This window comes from Equus asinus, chromosome 21, assembly GCF_041296235.1.
Source record: "Equus asinus isolate D_3611 breed Donkey chromosome 21, EquAss-T2T_v2, whole genome shotgun sequence".
Classification (NCBI taxonomy): Eukaryota; Metazoa; Chordata; class Mammalia; order Perissodactyla; family Equidae; genus Equus; species Equus asinus.
In genome coordinates this window covers 69,616,557-69,638,793 of record NC_091810.1, presented here as the reverse complement: position 1 = coordinate 69,638,793, position 22,237 = coordinate 69,616,557, and the positions used below count along the sequence as shown (strand labels likewise).

General features: G+C 37.4%; 1 protein-coding gene across 3 annotated transcripts in view; it reads left to right on the top strand.

Annotated features, from left to right (window-relative positions):
• RARB (retinoic acid receptor beta) overlaps positions 1-22,237 on the top strand; it is a 694,304-nt gene that overhangs the window by 207,010 nt on the left and 465,057 nt on the right. For all 3 annotated transcript variants that reach the window (XM_070492836.1, XM_070492837.1, XM_070492835.1), the window contains one exon: positions 7,521-7,572. The gene's annotated coding sequence lies outside the window, so the exon portion shown is untranslated. The remainder of the gene's footprint in view (positions 1-7,520; positions 7,573-22,237) is intronic.

The window sequence follows — 22,237 nt, the reverse complement described above, 5'->3', positions numbered from 1 at the left end:
CAAATGCAGAGCATTGTGCCAACATTCCAGCTGGGAGCCCAGTTAAGAAAAGTCAAATGTCCTTTCCCTTAGGAATCTGTAATCTGTGGAGGGAAACAATTACAACACTCTGGAAAATGAATTGCAAACAAATAAAAAGAAATCATGTGCCAATAAATATAGCCCACGTATTCCATAAAGGTTGATGGAGGGCTGATAGGTTAGTGGGTTTGGAAGTCACCTGGATTCGGACAGTAGGTAAAAACTTTCAAAGCTTCTATAGGGTACCTAAATCTAAAAGGGGACTGGGCAAGGTCAATGCTTATGGATAAGGCTACTATCTCTCTTCCCTCACTGACCTAAAATGTGACCTCTAATACAGTGGTCCATAAAGCAGCCTGGCAGTAATCCTCTTTTGAAATGTGAACTTGGGAAAGGAAAACTAATGAAGTCACAGGGAGCCATGATCCTCTTCACTCCATAGACATGGCTTGAGGTCCTGCTCTGGGCCTGGCACACGCCATTGTCCTTGCCCTTGAGGAATTCTCTAGTCAGGGCTGGGTGGGGTCCATGTGGACACAGTAGTGGTAAAACTTAATCAGGGCTAGAATCTATGGATAGACAAAGGCTCTGAGGTGAGTTAGTGAAACTTGTGTTGGAGGAACAAAAGTGGTTTCATGTGGCTAAAACATAGACAAGCCTCTCTTAACCCAAATGGTCATTCATTCATTAATCCATTGGTTTATTTATTCATGCAGACTTTTTCTTTAAGCCAACCTTTTTCAGGTGAGGAAGATTGGCCCTGAGCTAACATCTATTGCCAACCTTCCTCTTTTGTTTTTCTTCCCAAAGCCCCAGTACATAGTTATATATCCTAGGTGTAGGTCATTCTAGTTCTTCTATGTGGGATGCTGCCACAGCATGGCTTGATGAGCAGTGCCATGTCCGTGCCCAAGATCCAAACTGCAAACCTTGGGCAGCCAAAGCAGAGTGCACTAACTTAACCATTTGGCTGTGGTTAAGTGAGGGGTGCCGGCCCCCCATTCAGACTTTTTTTTGACAAGTACCATAGCTAAGAACTACATGAAATATTTAGATGAATGGCTTGTCATTTGTAACCTTGAGAAGCTGATTGTCTAGTAGAGGAGAGAGGCATGTAAATAGCTCTAAATCAGCATAAGGAGATGAAGGAGCCTGGGGGAGCTACAGAGAAGTCCGGGGGGAGCCTCATGCTCTCTTCTACATGGAGAGATCTGCAGAGGCTCTGTGGAGATGGTGGGCTTTGACATGAGCCCTGAGCTCATTTCTTGGTGTATTTGGATCTGCAGGCAGACGGCTACTTCAGGCAGAGGGCACAGCATGAGCAAAGGCAAGGAGTCTAGAAATCTCAGGTGTGTGAATAACTCTCTCCTATTGCTGGCCCCTGAGGGGTGGGGTGGGGGGGGGGGGTGGGGGCCCAGGCAGGGTGATAGCAGCAAGAGAAACCTGAGAATCAGGAGAACTATGGATGCTGAAGAGGCATGGCAAAAGGGCTGGGAGATTGGAGAGCCAACCGTGTTTACCTTAGCTCTTTTGCTAAAGGCAAGCTCTGCTTAGGAATCCGAAAAGAAAACTGAGATTATTTATGTGCTACCACCAGCAATACATCGGAGGCCAGGAGGAGCTGAGAGTTATTGAGCTAGTTCAAAGCAATCTCGATTATTGAAAATGAATGAAATTGAATTCCACTTCCTACAGAGTCATTTATTGAGAGACAAAAGCAATTAATACTGAAAATAAAATAATTGTGAACTTCTGAACTAAATTACCATGCAGATATAATGTACTGTCTCATCAGTCTTTAAATACTTCATGTATTAGAAAATTGTAACACCGTCTCTGAACCCGGGTCCTCTGCATCATTAGCATTTATTCATTCTGCTTTTGCCAGAAAGTGATTCTCAAGGGTAACAAATTAAAAGTCAAAGTTTCGGAAATATTATTCCAAATTTAAAATTTACAGCCATGTTGAGGTTTGGGATTTCAGTTTATAAATTAATTCTGTCATTTGGTAAATTAAAAAAAAAAGAACCTGAACTTGTAAGGTGTCCCATAGTTCCTTGATAGCAAGAGGAATTTTTGCATATTATTGCAAATTTGGCATTGTCGTGGAGTACCTCTTGCCAAGTACTATGCACACATTTGATGAATGATTCTGCTGTCAACCTCAAGTATCCTTGTGTAACTGATTTATGTACTGAGGGCCCTTAAGAATTAAAGTGTACAGAGATGGTGCGTATATTGTAACTCACAAGTCCCAACTTGAGTCATTTCGTTTTATGGGAACACTACAGGATTTCTAGAAAAGTTGGTCACCCATTATCTTTATTCCTTCCCAGAAGCAGAACTTATGATGACATTTGGGGGAAAGTAATTAGGGAGAGTTGGAGAAGGGAGAGACTGGAAAGAGAAGGAGGTTAACAAAGGGGAGTGACAAGAAAAGTCCTCTGGAGAGTAACTTAGGTCCTATCCTGCTGGGGAACTCTGGAATTGGTGTAGGACATAGCCCAGAGTCATTGCAACAAAGGGCAATGGCAGCATATGTATACCTCCTGTATCTGATGATCAGCCCACAAAGAGTCACAGGTGCTGGCTGTTGGGAGTGAAAGCAAATGGGGAGCTGGTGTGTGCAAAGACGGGAAAGAGATGTGAGGAGATGTGAGCAGAGTCCCGACAGCATGTTCCACACTGGCCATGTCAAATATTCCGTGAGTATCATTAAATGCTGTGTGGAAAGAGTTTAGTCTTGCCAATCCATGGAGATAGTAAAGACCTCACTATCATCCTCCTGGGAAACGTGCCCAACTCTTGGCATTCTTCTTGATTCAGAGGCCAAGATGTAGGGAGATGTTTCAAAGAGGCCAAGAGATCAATTTCCTGCTGGCAACAGACTGGTGGCAGCGGATTGACACATGCTAGGCACGCTACTAAGTTAGGAAAACAAACTAGGAGAGGCAAGATAGATAATGTCATTGTGAGAAAACTTCCAAATAGCTGGCTGTAAGGTGGTAGGGAAGAAGGGAGCTTCTGAAAAGCCAAAGAGGCACGCCCATCTAAAAGTATCGAAATTCAGTCTTAAAGAAGACTGGGTCAAAAATATATTTGTGCACACAATTTGGCCTGTAGCTCACCAGTTCGAAACACTGAATGTCTAAAATAAACGACCTTAATATGCACATAAGTATGATTTGGACATTGATAGAAAACTTTTCACACTTGATCTTAGCCAAAAGGCGGAGAAGCGATAGAAAACTTTTTAGAATATAGAAAGCAGGAATAAAGGGAGAAGAATGATGAACCCACTAGATTTTTGCCACCTGTTTAAAAGTTGGGACTCTGTCTCAGAGCCCTAGATGCTCTTAGCAACAGGTTCCATTGTAATGAAATCTTCAGTATATATCTAATGCCTGTTAATTGGTTTAATACTTGTATGTACCTCAGGGAAAACAAATTAAACCCTTATTTTGGCTGAGAGTTTTGCCATCAGCATTTTGGGAGGATAGAATTCTTTTAATTATTCAACAAAATATAATGCTATGTGTCTCAATACAAAATAACATACTGTCTCAGTGCAATGCTTCCTTTGCCCCTCCTCAGAATCTTTCGGGAAAAATCTCCTTAATGACCAATAACCCACTAAAGTCCATGTAAATTGACTGAAAGTAACATTAATTACTAAACCTTAAAGTAAACCATCCCATTAGCAGATGAGCCTTTGTTGGCTCTTCACAAAGTTGTATGTCATAGTGGCACTCTCCAGTATTTAGCCCATATACCAGGACATCTTTGCAGTTTCCATGGTGATTCACCATCAATGATCAGGCAGATCATTGAAATGTTAGCTTCTAACCTTGAGGCTTATGGGCTGAGTCTGAATGGTCCCACTGCTACAATTAAGCATTATAAGTGTTTCTGCTGGAAATTTCCATGCCTGTTGCATTCACCATGCAAACAGACTCCTATTGGCAGTTATAAACCAGTAGGGAATAGACATTTTAGGACTCTTGCGTACCAATTATGACTTAAAGTAAGACATTCTGTTGTTAAGAGGTTTGTGCTTACCTCCATAACTTTTCAAATTATATTTGAGAATAGGAATTGGGTTTTGATATCCTAGTTATTTTTCCCTACTTAAAATTTAAAACAAAAATACTTATGCGAGAGACTGAATTTTAAATCCCTAATCTCTTGAAAAGTCATAAGCAAAAATAGGCACTAAAATAAAGCCTCCATTAATCTAGATTGGCTTGCCTCACTAATGGAATTTGCCAGATAATTGAGTAAATTTCCACTTCAGTTTTTACTTTGAAGACTTGGCATAGGAAAGGCTTACTCATTTGTGGACCCTATGGGATGAAAGCAGCTTCAAAGGAAAAATGAGAAGGACTTCTTTTGTTTTAGTTTCTTGGCCTTTGAATTATATTTGTGCTTGCTTTTATATTTTAAGGAGATGAGGAACTTTTGCTCATTCAGATTTGCTGGAGGAAAACTAGTCTAAATGATGGAGAAAGCTAAACTACCAATTCCTTTGAAAGAAATGGAATATTTTTACTAAGGACAACATATTCAGAGCTTCACCAATAAAGTCCTTTAGAAAAGGTCTTAGGGAAACTGAATTATTGCTTAGATAAGATTTATAGAGAGTTGTTTAAAAAGCATATTGCTTACACTGCTAATTTGCTTTGGAAGCCTGTCTTTGTATAAAGACACACTTCTGAACAATTAGCATTTTATATTTTTATTTCTAAATTAAACTTTCCTTTCTTGACACTGTCCAAACCAAAATGCACTTCCAGTTTGCTCAGGTTGTAAAGAATGAACTTTCTGCCCATTAACTTTCACCTAAATGACACTGGGGTGCTATTTGGTTAATTATATTTGGAGTTCAAAGTTTTGATTATGACTCATTTATCAGATGTAATTTTTTTAATTGACTTTTTTTAAAAGATTTTTTTTTCCTTTTTCTCCCCAAAGCCCCCCAGTACATAGTTGTGTATTCTTTGTTGTGGGCCCTTCTAGTTGTGGCATGTGGGACGCTGCCTCAGCGTGGTTTGATGAGCAGTGCCATGTCCGCGCCCAGGATTCGAACCAACGAAACACTGGGTCGCCTGCAGCAGAGTGCGTGAACTTAACCACTCGGCCATGGGGTCAGCCCCTATCAGATGTAATTTTTAAAGGCATAAAATTAAATAATGGGTAGTACAAGTAAAGAAGATTAAATTTCCCTAAATCACTAAGATTGATGGTTTTGTTTTTATAAACATGCTGGATGATGATGTAGTACACTCTGCTTGTGTGTGGTTAGGTTGTGTAAGCTCCAAGTGGTTAAGTTCAGGGAACATTTTGCCAACCTTGGGTCATGATAGGTCACAGGAACCAACTGACCGATAGGCTGACTTTTGATTTTAAGATGTTATAAAGCTTAGGTGCTTTTGTTCTTTTATTTAGTCTCATTGAACTATTTAATGAGATGTGTGCTAAATGAAGCAAAAAGATACAACCGCTGCCCTCATAGCACTTGCAGCTGAGTGAGTGGGCCCATCAAAACCAGGGAAAAAGCGAATAAGCACAATGATTACAATTTGTAAAAAAAAAAAAGTTTGGAAATTAAAGACGTAGTGTCCTAAGATAGAGAATGAGAGGGACACGAAGGTCTAAATGATCTTATTCTCTTATTTTTTTATTGCTCGCTATTGCTAATTTTAATCTTCTTCAATACAAAGAAAAAATCAGCAATCGATTAGGCAATAGATCAAAACTATTTACTTAGATTCAATTAAAATGATATGCTTCCCAAATCATTGAAATGATTGCTTGCATACAGATCTGAATAGATGAGTAGTCATAACCTAGACACTTAAAAATTATTTTTATAACTTTAATTTACTGTTCCTAAATAATAATTCTGATAATATAATATGTGGTCAAATGCATAAAACTTGCAAGTTACCAAAAAATCCCAAAAATTTATCTATACAGTAGTCCTGCTTATCCATGGGGCACGTGTTCCAAGACTCCCGATGGATGCCTGTTACTACTGCACCCTATACATATACACTGTGGTTTTTCCTATAGATACATACAAGCCTATGATAAAGTTTAATTTATAAATTAGGCACAGTAAGAAATTAATAACAATAATAAAATAGAACAATTATAACAATATGGTGTAATAAAATTATGTGAATTGTGGTCTTTCTCTCAATGTATCCTATTGTACTGTGCTCACCCTTCTTCTTGTGGTGATGTGAGATGATACAATGCCTCCGTGATGAGATGAAGTGAGGTGAATGATATAGGCATTGTGATATAGTGTTAGGCTACTACTGATCTTCTGACAATATGTCAGAAGGAGGATCATTTGCTTCTGTAGCACGGTTGACCGCGGGTAACTGAAACCACAGAGAGCAAACCTGTGGTTATGGGGAGACCACTGTAATTCTTTCTCGAAGAGGTAACCAGTGTTAACATCTTGGCAGATGTCCTCCAGTCACTTTCTATGTATAAATATTTATACATATGCGTATCCTACTATGTAACTTATTTTACAGCCATTTTCTACTTTTTAGAATGAGCATTTCCCCACAATTTTTTACAATGTTTTACATTATAATTTTAATGGCTGCATGGTACTGAATTACGTTGTTGGGTCTCAGTTGCGTTAAGCAAGCTATTTATGTACATTTAAGTTGCTTCTAATTTTTCACTTTTATAAATAGTGGGATTCCTGTCTTTTTCCTTATTTTTAATTATTTCCTCAGGGCATACTCCTAAAAGTGGAATTGCTTGGTTAAACTCCTGAGACTTTGGATATGTGATTAAAAATATCCCCCAGAAAGCCCACACTGGTGTATACTTCCACTAGCTAGAAACATGTCCACTCTCCCCATCTGTCACTTTTAGTAGGTACTCGTTTTAATTTTTAACTTTTGTCATTTCAGCAGTCACAACATGACTATGAAAAAGTATTCTATACTTTATCTTTGATGTGAAATTTAAATTTATATTTAATGATGTTTTAAAGTTTGTAATGTTGCTTTAAAAATAAAACTAGAGACTAAATCAAATTTAGAGGAAATGGGAACTTCTAGGATATGAGCATTCTGAAAACAAAGTTCAAGGTGATGCCCTTTACAAAATGAGAACATAAGTAATCTAATGGGAACAACGAAAGAAGTCCTGTTTAGAGAAAACAAACTTGAAATCAGCATAGAGAATCTCTGTCCTCAAGAATCAGAGTTTGCTGTAATCTCTGATGAGAAATTTATTTTTAGATTGAGTTATGGAAATATGGTGATATCTTAGAATTCCTATGATTCTCTTGAAACAGTAAATGGAAAATTTTAAATTGTAGGCTCCCCTCCAAACATCTTTCCCTGTGACTGGTAGTTATCAAAATTAAATGATCCTAGGAAATTGAGTGCTTGTGTGAGTCGCAGTGGCAGAGTGTTAGAATTAAAAGGAGTTTGAAAGATTGTCTAACTCAGCTCCTCATTTTACAGATAAAGTAGAACACTGCAGAGATGAAGTGACTTACCCATGTACCCGCATCTGGTGAGTAAAGAAAGAAGAAATAAAGAAATCTGAACAAAAAGCAAATATTAAAATATTAAATTGTTAAATATCTAGACAAATATTTAAAATATCATAGTTTTCTATAATCTAATGCCTCAGACAGAACCACAGTTTGGCATATGAACTTAGAAAGTTTATATATATATATAAGCAAATGTTAACATTTTTCAAAAAATGGAATCATACCATATATAAAAATTATTCTACAAATTGTTCTTTAACATTTATCTCATATAGATAGTCTCATTTTCCCTTAGTTAACATGTAGGTGGAATAGAGCAGAGGCTGGCAAACCTTTTCTGTAAGAGGCCAGGTAATAAACATCTTAGGCTTTGTGGACCCTACAGTCTCTGTCATAGCTTTACTCTTCTAGCACAAAAGCAGCCGCAAACAATGTGTAAATAGGTGGGTATAACTGTGTTCCAATAAAACTTTATCTGTAAAAACAGGCAGTAGGCAATATTTGTGCCACAGGTTATAGTTTGCTAATTTCAAGAATACAGAAGGAATAAAACGTTAAGTTGTTTTAGAAAATCTTGATGTTTGAGGAGGAAGCATGATGGATATCCTGGGTCTAGAGAGAAGGGAACTAGGTTTGAGTTTCCGTTTTTAGATGTGACCTTGGGTAAGCCAGGTAGGCTCATTGGCCTCTTGAGAGAAGTGTGGGTACTAATACCTAGATTGCAGGGTTGTTTTGAAAACTAAATGAAACAATTTATCTAATTCATCTGTTACTATATGAGAAAATTCTCTTTCCCTCATGATGGGGATAAATGCAGAATTTTTGTACTCACGTAGATGAAGCATTTGGACAAGGAAGGACTGGCCAAATTTACTGTTATCTCAGCATGTATCATGTAGATCCCCTTAAAGGTCATGTTTTCAAACTATTGGCAAAGATTGGCTAAACATGACCACACCAGAATGGTCCTGAGATTTTTCTAAGAAAGATTTAACATGCTTGGCATGGGACTTCGGCAATAAAGGAAACACTATAGTTTAATTCATAGTGATTTAAGAAGATGGAAGATTTTTGAGAGGGGAAATCTAATTACAGTGAAAATAAAATTTCATTTACCCATCATTTCCTTCATTATTCATTATTTTTTACTGGGAAGATAAGTATGTACAAGGAATAGCAAAGAAAAACATATTAAAGTGTACTAGGAAAAAATAAGGAATTAATGTAATGCTACTTAACAATAAATTTCTCATATTATAATCATATTTGAATTTAATCTTCAAGTGAACCTATTGGGTAAGTTCAATTGGTTATTTTGAAACAGAATTCCTGTAACAGTTCCAAATAACTTTATTGTTTTGTCTAATTCATTTGGAATTTAATGTATTTTTTATGACGATAACTTTGTTTTCTCCTCTGCATGGTGTAGTTATACATTCAGTTGAATGCTTTAAGATTTGAATACAACTTTCTTTTTTGTTGCTGCTTTTTCTTAATTCAGAGCTAGCTTCTTTCCTTCAAATTTAAATGTAAACTGGAATAATTCTGTTAATTTACTGTTACAGTTTAACACCAATGTATTGATCACTTTAATTTTGTATTCTGGAGAGCAAAGCATTTTATACTAAGTAAGTATTAATAATGAGTATGGCATACAATTTAGAGAAAAAAAAGTAAAGTGATTTAAGTTGATAATGATGTTCCTTTGTGAAAATAAGTATGTGAATATAGTTGAGACATTTTTGAAATTGAAGAACTTGCCCAACTTGATGTGGCAGTACATATTCTAATAAACCTTAACTAATTAAAACATTTTGGCACTGGTTTATGATTAAGGAAAGAGATCAGTGAAAGAGAATAGATAGTCTAGAAAGAAATCTAAATACAGGGGTTTAATATAGGATAAAAGTGGCATTTCGACTTAATAGGAAAATAATGTTAGAATCAAGAAGCAGCAAAGAGAAAAAAGGACAAAAAACATAAAATGTCTTTATGGCAAAAGACAGACATAGCAAAGCATTTTTGTAAACAAAAATGGAACGTGTACATGTATACACATCCATGAGACTAGCATAAACAATTCAGTGGGAAAATAAACAATTGATATGTACTGGATATTCTCGAAAGAAACATCAATGGCCAATAAACAAAATGAAAAAAGTGTTTAAGTGTAGGCTTGACAACATCCAGCAATGGTGAAACCATAAGGAAATCTGTAGTCTGCTACATTGTAGTTGGGGGAGTGAAGTGAAATAACTTTTCTTGGCATAAAATTGGCCAATATCTATTAAAATTCCAATTATGGGAATCCTATGACCCAACTTCCTAACTTCTCAGAAAATATGAGATTACTTAAGTTCATAAGATATATGTTCAAGATGTTCATTTTGATTTGTTTGTAATAGAAAAAAACAAGAGTGGAGAAATAAATCATGGTACCTTGATATAATGAAACAATCTATAGTTTTTGTTAAAATGCCCTGAATATATGTCAGATGACATGGAAACATGTTAATGGTAAGTGAGAAATGCAATTTCTGTGCATGGCATAATCTTGTTTTTGTTCAAACACTACAGTTTTAACAATACCGGTCTCTCTCTGGGTATGGAATAGGAGGACTGTGTGGGTCACCTATTTTGTTTTCTGTTATTTTTAATATTCTGATTATAGGTGTTTTACTTCTTTATATCTTTCAAATGAAATATATAATTCAACATGTAAATATGGAAAAATAACAGAAGAGTGAAAGTAGAATAATAAAAATAATAGACACAGGGATCTATTTTATTCTTGAGCTACCTGACTGCAAAATTACATTTTGATATATAACTTCAAAATAAAATATTCATCAAAAATGCCCATCTTCAAGAAAATCCACTCCTAGGTATATACCCAAGAAAAATGAAAATATATGTCCACACAAAACGTGTGTGTGCATGTTTATAGCAGCATGATTCCTAATAGCCAAAAAATTGAAACAAGTCAGATGTCCACCCACTGATGAATGGATAAATAAAATGTGGTACATCCGTACAACTTAATACTATTGTAATAAAAAAAAAAAATGAAGTGCCAAAACATGCTATAACCTAGGTAAATCTTGAAAACACCATGTTAAGTGAAACAAGCCAGTCACCAAAAAAAAAAAAATATATACTATATAATTCCATTTATATGAAATGTCTAGAATATGTAAATGTAGAGACAAAAAGTAGATTGTTGGTTGCCTAGGGTTGAGGTTGGGAGGGGGGTTAGGATAGGGAGTTACTGGTATGGGCTCCTTTTGGGGGAGTTAATGAGTATGGGATTCCTTTTTGGGGAGATGAAAGTGTTCTAAAATTAGATCATAGTGATGTTGCACAACTCTGAATATACTAGAACCATTGAATTGTACACTTTAAATAGAAGAATTTTATGGTATGTGAATTATATCTTAATAAAGATATTTAAAAATACATGCTTTCAAAACTAGAAATGAGAAAACTTAGGATGTGCAACTCATGGAGTCCATGGAACTTTCCTTTGGCTTCTCAGACAATAACAAGACAAGAGCTGTGTAAATTAGGACAATTTCTGAGATCATTTCTTAGAGATAAGGAGTAATAAAGATGGTTGAGTCTGAAAATTTAACACACTCTTTTATTAGTCACAAAAGATTTCCCGGAAAATGGGATCTACGCCGGTGGTGTTCCAGTGATGACTTAATTCATATTAAAATCCTATAGTGAAGAAATTATTTTACTCGCTTTGAATTCTCCTCCAAAACTTCTGGTTCTCTTGGTGAGAGAGGCTATTGATGGTCTTATGTCTTCTATAACCCTTTTGAAGGAAGAGAGATCAGTCCTGAGATTCAGAGCTATCTTTAGGCCGTGCCACCTAACCAGGACCCAATTACATTGTTGTTTCCATCCTTTTTATTTTTACAATTTATCTTCTATTTGAGGTAAATGAAGCTGACATCCCTTTTGGAGTGTTATAACTTGTCTGTCTTAAACACATTTATTTATTCAAGTAGAAAACAAAAAAGTGCGCTTACCTAAATAAAAATAATAAGAATGGGAGTTATTTTCCAGCAAGGCAAAATTCATGCTGAAGGAATCTGAATAACTCAAGTTTAAGGAACAACCTAAAGACTACAGAGTCATAAAATCTTGGAGCTTAAAGGGATCAGAAGACCACTTAGCTCAAGACGCTTGTTTTATAAATAAGAAAACATTTATTCTGTTTGGGGGGTTGGGCCTTGCACAGGGTCACCTTTTCAGACTCAGCTTTAAGATAAGGGAAGCCTTGGTAACACTGTATAGCCCACATCCCTAAGAAGAGGTTTCAGAAGGTGTGGTTTGGGTGAGCTGAACCAGAATGAACAACTCCTCTGTGACTTAGCAAGATTCAATTAAGGAAGACTGTGATTACCAAATGCCAAATTGCAATCATCTCCCCATTTGGGGTGGCAGTTGGGTGTTCTTGAACTTTTGTCAGGGGCAGCCACAGAGCTAGACAGAGGGGCTTATGAAAAGGCAGGAGGGGAGGAAGGGTAGACCTATCTTGCCTTTTTGTAAACGCCAAAGCTAATTTCAACAATGGCTTTAGTGATATAACGATAACCAAGATTAAAGCAAGCAGGCATCCACTTTAGGATATGAGAGCTGGAATTTTAGATTTCATTATAAGATTGCCATTTCAACAAAATAGTAATATAATAGCAGTGGATTTCCATTTTTTCTCCATTTCTGTTGAAATATTATCTCATAAATATACTTTGATACAAAAGAGATCTCTCAATTTCATGAGAGCTCAAGAGCTCTGTTTTATTCTTACGCTGACTTATCCCCAAAATATCTTTTTGATGTACAGCTTCAATATTCTTGCCTGTGTCCATGACATCAGCACTCAAAAATGGCATTATTTTTACATTTTTTTCACAGGAAGTTGTAGATTATCCCAAAAAGGGTTCCTGCTTAGTGCTCACTGAAACATCCTTATAGTATTAGCAAGGGATATTTATGGTTAATGTGGCTAATTGTTGCAAGAGGGGAAAAAAATAAAGCATCAGTGAAAGGAGGCAACTTTACCCAGTGGTAATCTAAAATGTAGCTAAGGAATATCAGAAGGGAACTAACACTTTAATATATTAGTGTTTCTTATACTAGAAGAAATTTCCCCAAATTATATTGATCTGTACTAGAAGAAGTTTTCCCAAATTGTATTTTAGGAAACTGAGGTTCTGAGACCACATAGCTAGAAAGTGGCATGGCACTTCCATATGGGTCAGCCTGCCCAGGCCTCAGAAGTGTTTCACCCACTGAGGCTGTTAGTTGCAAAGGTAGTGATCAAATGTCATGAGTAGTCAGGTTGGTTTAGTAAAAGAACATAAGGAAAACATAAGTTGGTTAAGTACACTTGATTTTAAGTACTATTCTAGAAGTTCATTTTTTTTTTCCAGTTTCTGGAGTCATTCCTATTTTATTGTGAAGTCTTTATTATTTTAGTTATTAAAGCCCCTTGCAAAGAAACTGAGATTGACTTGGTTCACATATAATTTCTACATCAACTAGTGCTTTACTGAAACTTGAGCTTTCTGAAATATTGGTATTAAAAAACTAGTTATTGGGTTAAATATGCTTTTCGCCTAGATGATCCATTTAAAAAGAAAGGTAAAAATATTTTGATATTCAGAGAATGACGTTAAACTATTGCAATAAAATAAATGAATCTTTCAAGTACACAAGCAGCACTAGCTATAAACAGAGTTAATAGTGTTATACTGATTTAAGCATCATGGAAGTATTTTCACTAAATGTGTCACATATTCTAGTTAAGCTTTCTGTTGCTATACTCATGATTATTTAACAACCCTAACCAAGATATAGATATGAACATGATTGTTCCACCCAAAGCATGGCCAGAATTCATGGCTGCTTTTCTTATCACACTGGGCAGAGACTAAAAGCCCCTCAAATAAATGTGTAGTTCAATGATATTTGGTACCACACTGGAGAATCTAGGATGTGAATGCCCTACACTAAGCCAGCTTACATGGGCCAAACATATGAAGAGTAATGTCAAAGGGCTGAGTCATGGATGTAAGGCACTGATGGCCATTGGCTCTGACCCTGGAGGAGGAGGAAGCCACTGTTTTCTGGCACACCTCATGGTTTCAGCACTTTTGCCCTTGAGATTGCTCTGTAGAATCACTCTTGTAAAAAGGAAAAAATTGATTCTATTTTCCTCTGTGGTCCATTAACTAGTACAGAAATGTGCCTTTCCCACAGACCCCCAACCCCAAGCAGAATGCAAGGGAGATGAAGTCGGACAGTGCCAGCATATAAAATAAACACATTTTTTCTGGATGACCCAAGGTTCCCTTATTACTGTGATGTCTAAAGAAGCTGCTGCCTTTTCATTTTAACATGAGAGATGTAATTTTCCTGTTGTTTCCCAAGGCTTTCAGATAATAGACAAATTGCCTTTGATAAAACATGCTTTCAATTTCTCCAATGTAATATTTAATTTTCATTTTCATAAGGGGTTGTTTATTTTGATGACTTGAATTGGTTGACTAGGATGTCAGCGTCTAGTACTCATCGGTAAAGATTGTAGTCTGAGTTGTAATTCAGGACAGCATATGTTACTATCAAATTTATTATTTACAAATACTTTTCTGTGTTAATTCTTGAATATCAGGAGTGATAGGCCATTTGAGTAAATAATTTCTCTTTGCCCTATTCCTCTCTAAAATTTACTTAGAAACAAAGGCATTTTGGGCAATACTTTTATTTTTCATTGAAGAAAAATGTGTTCTCTAACTCTTGGAATTCCAACTCCTAGAATTCCTGCTAGGAGTGCATGTTCCTTTTTTTTCATTTCACTGCTGTGACTCTGTGTGTGTGCGCGCGCGCGTGTGTGTTTGCTTTCTCTCTTGCCCTATCAGTACATAAAGCAGACCTGAAAAAACTTTAATTTTTAAAAACCCCCAACTATAAAAGTAGTGTATATACATTGTAGAAAATTCTAATACCAAAAAAACCCCAGAAAAATCATCTCTGTTAAATGCTATGTGTACTTCTTTGTACTTTTTTTATTTACACCTTTCATAATTCAGAGATTATCATCTGAAAAGTTGTTCTATTAAGTAACCGTCTTAGCTCGCCTATCCAGTCATGTATTCACTGTGTTGAGGCAAAGTGACCCTGCACCCCGGGATGTGGAGGGATGCCAGGCACCTGTCCCCAAGCCCTGCCCCAACTCCAGTCAACAGCTGAGCAGACAGTGAGCACCTACCACATGCCAGGCATCATGTAAACACTGAAGACATACAGCTGAATAATACACAGGTGCTAACTGGCAGATAAAGACAGACACGTATTCAATAAGGAAGTGCCCCAGCAAGAGTGTGGTTAACCCTGAACAGGCACCTGGGAGAGGCAAACATTCCACATAGATTGTAGAGAGAGAAGGCTGCCTAGAGAGAGAATTTGAGTATTCTTGGTGTGTTAAACGTAACTGAAGCCAGAGGTTGATATTGCCCAAGAGTATGGAGAAGAGAAGTGAACACAGGATCAAACCTTGGAGAAATCCTGACATTTAATGATTATCCAGAGGAGAGAAGCTTGCAAAAGACACTGAAAAGTAACAGAAGTGGTTGGAAAACCAGAGAATGTGGTATGCAGTAGGCACAAGCAGAAAATGTTTTAAGATGGGGGAAGCAGTCCATTAGGTCAAATGCTATTTGTTAATAATAAGATCTGAAGATATTCATTAGGTTTAGCAACATAAATGTTATTGGTGACACTGGTAAGAGCTGTTTTATGATATGATGTGGGACGGAAACCAGAGAGAAGTGGATGCAAAAGTTTTGGCAACATCTCTAAATATCTTTTATCACATTTTAACATTTAATGTAATTATTTGATGTATAACTCTGATGTTTCCACTATTTAAAATGTGGGTTCCTGATGTGCATTGATGATATCTTCCCTCTGATAACCCTAGTCATAGCACCATACCTACCCTATAAAAAGTGTTCACTAAATATTTGAGTGATGGGTAAATGTTCCTTCACAAACATACTTCTCCTCCTACGCTTCCACTTCTGTTTCCTTCTGGTCTTCGATTCCTTCCTTCTCCTTGCTTCCGGCATTTGATAGGTTGCCAGGTTATATCATTTCTTGTGCAACATCTCTCTGTGTCAAAATGTTTGGCTAGGGACAAATTAACTCCTCTTCCTCTGGGAAATTAAATCTTCACTTGAGAATTAAAGTTTAACATTCATAACATCCCTCCCTGCCCCCCGACCCCGTCTCTCTCTGTGAGAGCGTGTGTGTCTCCTCGCTCCCCACAGTCTCCCTTGTAACTCCACTTCCTCCCTCCCTATCCTTTCTCCCATCTTTACCTTTTTCTAAGAATTCGAGTGACATTTTAACCCAGAACATACAAGTTGTAGAAGTAGGGAAGAATCACTAACCACCACTTTTGTCCCATGAAAGATAACTTGAGGAGAAAAAATAAATTGACATGAAAACTAAGAACAAATATTGAAGGGGTAAAATCTAAGGAATACTTAGCTTAAATAAAAAGGCTCAAATTACTGAAGGATGGATATTCTGTGAGTTTGTCAACTTCTCTTTGGTTAATGACACCAAGGGAAAATTAACAAGATAGAAAATGGGATATTAGCTGTTGCTTTCTTCATTTTGTCCATGATGATGTTTTAGTCCTTGGATGCCCATAAAGTAAAAGGACTTAACTGAGTTTATATGTGCTGTGGTGCAGTCCCTCAGCACAGAGCTCTGCCTGGGCTGCTGAAGGATGAATCTGATTGAGGCAAGAAGTGCCATCTATAATGGCGGCCCGCCTTTACTTCCTGTAATGCTCAGGGGAGGAGCGGCTTATCTTCAGGATGGCCAATTCTTTATGGTTAGTATCAGAAATGAGCCTATCAATCAGCCACATGAGACTTTTAAAGGGGCACCAGGGCCATAAACTTTATGAAAAAGGCTGGAGATTGCATTCAGCCCTCAAGCAGATACACAATTACCCTAAACCTAGTTCAGGGCAGGGAGACTAAATCTTCTTTAAACTAACAAACAAATAAAAAACAGAAGTGAAGACTCCTACACTCATCATGGCTTTTAGAAGCTAAGAGATAGGAGATAGCATTGTCAGACAAATCTTTCCCCCTATAGCTGTGAAAAAGAAAGTAATAAGGGCAAGAAAGGAGGGGAAAAATGGTAGAAAGAGAGAAATGAAAACGAGCAATTAGGCTAGAGTGAGAAGGGGGAAAAAGACTGGAGTGAGATTTTTTTTGGAGTCTGTAAATACTTGTCTGCTTATGAGATAAACTCATTGATATTGAGGGGACTTGAAAAATCCCATTGATTTATTCACTGTAGGCAGAAGTTAGAGAAAATCTCATTTTCATGAGCTTTCATTCCTATCACTCAGTTCCCTGGTGACACAGAAAGTAAACCTTTTCTAAGGGTTTTCTCAGACAGTTTGACATTTTGTTGAATTAACTGGCATATATTGCACCAAATTTATGTGCTGCATCTTTCCACCAAGCAAGGAATGATTTTATATTGAATGGAGTTCTTAGGGAACCAAGAGAACTCTGGAAACTTCCCAGAGTGATCTCACTTCTGAAGTCTGCCTGTCTGCCTCAAGTCCCTGCATGTCTCACTCCCTACTGTCTGGATCTAACTGGTGAGGGCATTCTAAATTTCAGTGGGATTGTTCTGTGACACCCTAGGTCTCTCCCCTGAGGCTCCCTGTGCACATGCTGTCATAAAGTTTTATCTGGCAGATTTTAAGAACATCTGAAATATTTGCATAAAGGTGTAAGGAGGGAAATTTAGATGAATGAGGCATCATTTTGCCAGGACAACTGAGTCTGTTTTGACCATTTAGGGGCAAGCATTTCATAGATAAATATTGAGCCACAGAATGAATGAACGTAATGTAGTGTGGCCTCCATTTAGGAAGCCCATGCCACCCAACTACTGATATGAATGACCTGGCGAGGCAGAAGTGTGACCATAGTTTTGGAGGGCTGGACCAAAGTTTTACAAACTGAGTGGCTTAAAACAACAGAAATTTATCATCTCACAGTTGTGGAGTCTGGAAGTCTGAAATCAAGGAGTTAGCAGGGCCGTGCTGAAACCTGTAGGGGAGGTCCTTCCTTGCCTCTTCCTAGCTTCTGGTGGCTTCCTGGCCAACTTTGGCATTCCTTGGCATGCAGCCACATAACTCCAGTCTCTGTCTTGACCATCACATGCTGCTCTCCCTGTGTCTCTATTTTCACATGGCTGTCTTCTTATAAAACATCAGTCATACTGGATTAGGGGCCCATCCCATTCCACTATGACGTCAATTTAAAGAATTACAACCCTTTTTCCAAATAAAGTCACATTTGGGAGGAGGACTTCAAAATCTTTTTTTTTTTGAAGGATAGGGAAACAATTTAACCTGTAACAGTAGGAAATGTTTGTCTGAAGTCTTCATTGAGTAGTCTTAAAGACACTTTTCTAATTCAGTTCAATACACGCTTACCTAGAAATCATTGCTATCAAAGACTCTGCTTGGTGCTGTCTGAGTTACAGAAGATGATCAGAATAAGACCCCCACACACACACCCTCCAGCTACCTACAGGTACCCAAATACAATAGTATCCCATTATGAGAGATCTTTCAGATACAGATATAATTGTATAAAAATTTTAGTATTTACGACATACAGGATACAATAGTGATTAGTAATAGTAGTATGTAACATTTATATAGCACAACAGTATTTGCCAGGCACAATTCTAAGTGCTTTATATTCATTTAACCCTCACGACAGTCTTATGTGGTAAGTACAAGGCAGGTCACGCCCTCTTCTTAGGAGACTTACATCTTTGAGGTTTGTATTTTCTAGTCCCTGTGGGCCTGAGTTGTTTCACCTGTGGAATGAAAGAAAACGAACTCCGTGGTTGTTTCCTGCATTACACGTCCAAGGCACTAGCACTGTTGTCTCCGTTGCCTTGTTGCTGTAGTTTTGAGAAGACGCACCAGAGGGTTTTAGCACTTAAAACATAGCTGGAATGGATTTCACTTAAGATTTTCCTTTTCCCCTGGGCTGCTGAGTTGACATTTGCCAGACTGAGTCCACCATGTTTGTGTGAAGTCTTGAGTGCCACTGACAGAAACCAGTGCAAAATGGAGTCACTGAAACGCAAGAATTATGACCATTTGAGAGTAAGCTCCACACCAGCTAGAATTTTTATCTGTTCATTGCTATTTCTGCAGTACCCAAAAGAGTAGCCAGCCCATTAGGAGGTGATCAATAAATATTTGTAGAATAAATGCATGACAATAACTAGCAGATAATTCAGACCTGAAGCTTTCATCATGCCAGGGAAAACAGAGGCTGTTACTGGCTTTGGGTAGTCACAAACAATATATTTGGGCTATAAAATGAAGACTATCATGCTACTTTGGGTACACTGATTTGAGACTCTAGTGAAAAAAACCACAGTAGAAAGTCAAGCCATATGCCTTGCCCTTTACACCTAAGGGAACACCTACTGATCCAGATGCCTTGTCTGACCTGAGTGGGTGGTTTGCTTGGGGGCATTCTTGCTTGAAATTCCCTCATGCCAAAGGAGGAAAACATAAACAGGAAGCTCCTTCTTTGCAGGTTTAGTTCTTTCACTTCCCATCAATACCATAAGGTTACATCCTTTTTGGTGACAACAGAATCAGTTGACTTAGAGAGATGATAATAATGAATTACGAGATGCTGACGTCTGACATGATTAAGAAAGTAAATGGTGCAAATTGGAAAATATTTAGAGAAGAAATTCTGATCTTACAGTGTAAGGAGAGGCATTGCTGAAATTCACTTTTTACCCTAAGGTGATGAAGAATAAAGTAAATGGTGGGACATTTTTGGTAAAAAAACAAAAACAAAAAAACTTCCTGAAGATGCTTGGGAGCCATCAACATGATGTCTCGAATGCTTTTGGAATCTCCTCTTTTCAAGGTAAATCATGCTATGAGTGACATGTACTATTTGGAAAATACCAGTGAAGCGTGAATAGAACTATTTCTTATCTTTTCTCTGTAGATGCTGTCCTCTTGAAAAACTCTTGTTTCTGTGTTGACCTTTCCTGCTAGAAGTCTGCCTGATGGTTGTTTGCCAAATGTCGCTTGTGGTTTGCTGATCTTTTCCAATGCCCCCCATTGCCTCAAAACTCTGCAAACTAGAATATTTTTAATTTTTAAATTTAGCAAAAGTTATTTTCTATAACTAAGAAATTTTTAATCACATAACTGGGCAGTTTAGCACATCACCTCAGAAGAATAAGCATGCTATTTTTGAAAAGGGGAAATAAGGACCCATTCTGGAGAACCAAGAGTTTCCTTATGAAGGCCATCTGCTATGTAGACCCAGTGATATTTTCTGGTAAATGAGAGAGTTCAATATGGAACCCATGGACCTGCAGAACAGCCAGTCATTGGAATGTAAGCCTAAAAGGATCCAAAATACGAAATATTCAGAAATAAGGATCTATTTCTGGGGAGCACAAGTGAACCACTTCATAGTGATAATGTTTTGTAACATCCCAAGATTCCCATATTATTTTAAGAGGATTATAGATTTGCAGATGCAAAGAATGGGGCAAATGCCATTTGGAGGCCAAGATGCTGACATGGGCACCTTCTTCTTGTTTCCTTGAAGATCAGCAGGCATAGAAATTGCTTCTAGTAGCTAAAAAAGGGGTTTCATTTTGTACTGACCTTTCTTTTTCCTGCCATTTGAACACTGGCATCCCTTTCTCCTAAAAGAATAGTAGGGACAACTGAATGATTAAAATACTCCAGGATAAGAATTCCAAAGTCCAATATCTACAGGAACCAGGCAAGTGCTAGATAAGCCTGAAAGGATCTGGGAGTAATATGAAGGGAATGCCAGAGCCATAATGAAGCAGAGAAAATATGCCCATTATAAAGGGTTAGCAGAACTGATGCTCGGTGAGAATGTGGGCCAGCGTTGCCAGAACGTGCTGACATTTCTCTCTCTTCTGTGCGTGATGGCTCAAGTTTAAAATACCAAGCAGGTCATGAGGTTGTGATCTCCACCTTAGAAGTTTGTCCCAAGGTTGCACCTCAGAAGACTAGTTCTGAAAGAGAGGGGAAGCCACTCAAAGTAGGTTCCGTGGTCATGAGTTTTGAAAACACTGGGTTAAACAGAGTTAATTGGGTTTCTTTACCTCAGGGCTTCTCAGAACCTTAACTGTGTTACTTACAAAGTGAACCTCCAAGAGTAAGCTCAGAGTACAAAGCATTTTCCAAACTCATCTGACCCTTGGACCCCCTTTCTGTGGATACTTCATCAAAGTACTTTGGAAGACCATGCAGTAATTTACTTTGCAATAAATAATATGAGTGTAATTCCTGTAAGTGAAAATCCAAGGGGAACAGTAGATGTTGAAAATAAACAAATAGCCTGACTGAAATAAGGATGCCTGTAATTGACCTTGACAAGTTAGAAACCATGATTTCAATGTATGGAGTAGAAGTGGAAAACAATCTAATTTTTTTTTTAATCAGCAACATTGTGAATTAGACTTGCTTATTATTCATTGAGTGTTTGGGTTTTCTAGTTTTAAATTAGGAGTGAAACTAGAGATGATAAGGGAAGCCTATTCTATAAAATAATCTCCTCAGTACATGACAAAATCTTGACTTCCAATATTCATTCAACAAATATTTTTCACGAACCTACTATGTGCCAGGTTACAGGCCATGCACTGAATAGAGTCTGGAATTAAATTACTGGTCTAGCTAATGCCAGTTCTAACCTAAACCCAGGGATCAAATTAAAGTGTATGTTTTCAATTGATAACTTATCACAATGGAAAACTGCTAACACAAAAAGGAATAGTGTTTCCTTTCCATAAGTGGTTTTCTGACATTTTGAAAAGGAGTAGCTTGGTCCACAGCCATTTACCAACTCATAATATAACCTGACTTGGTTTGTAGTTACATAGGTAGCTAAAAACAGTATTTACTTCCCCATCAGATGCTGAAAATCAGACGGATAGGCATTTGTTCATTTTAGTCTGGACAATTGCTACTGAAGATTAGTAACACCACTGCTATCTCTTGTTACTCCCTAGGAATTACTGTTCTTTGTTCTTCCTCAGTGTCATTCTGAAGCTCCAAATATTCATAAATATTGAAGCCCAGATCACATGCTGCATCTCTATGAAGTCATCTTTGATGACCCTTTTGACTACAAGTAAACTCTTCTCCCTTTGAAGCCCACCACCCATATCTGTAACTTTCTCATGGTTGTTATTGCTTTCTCCCTTATATAAGAAATATTAATTCAATAATTTATTCAATTTGTCTCTACTGTACTACTGATGATTGGAGATGAAATGCACACCAAGGTAAACATGACACTTGTCAGCCTGACACTTGCAGCCTGGTATATATTTGAATATGTCTTTCTTCTGCTTAATTTAAGCTATAGGATAATTGAGTCTAGGATCCCATCTCATATATATGGAATGCAGTGGCTTGTACATATTTGCTAAATAGTTTACTAAATATGGGCTTGATTTCCCCCATAATCCTCCATCTTAGCCCCCAATCCTATAGTTCGATGATGCTTCAGCAGAAGGTTCATTTTC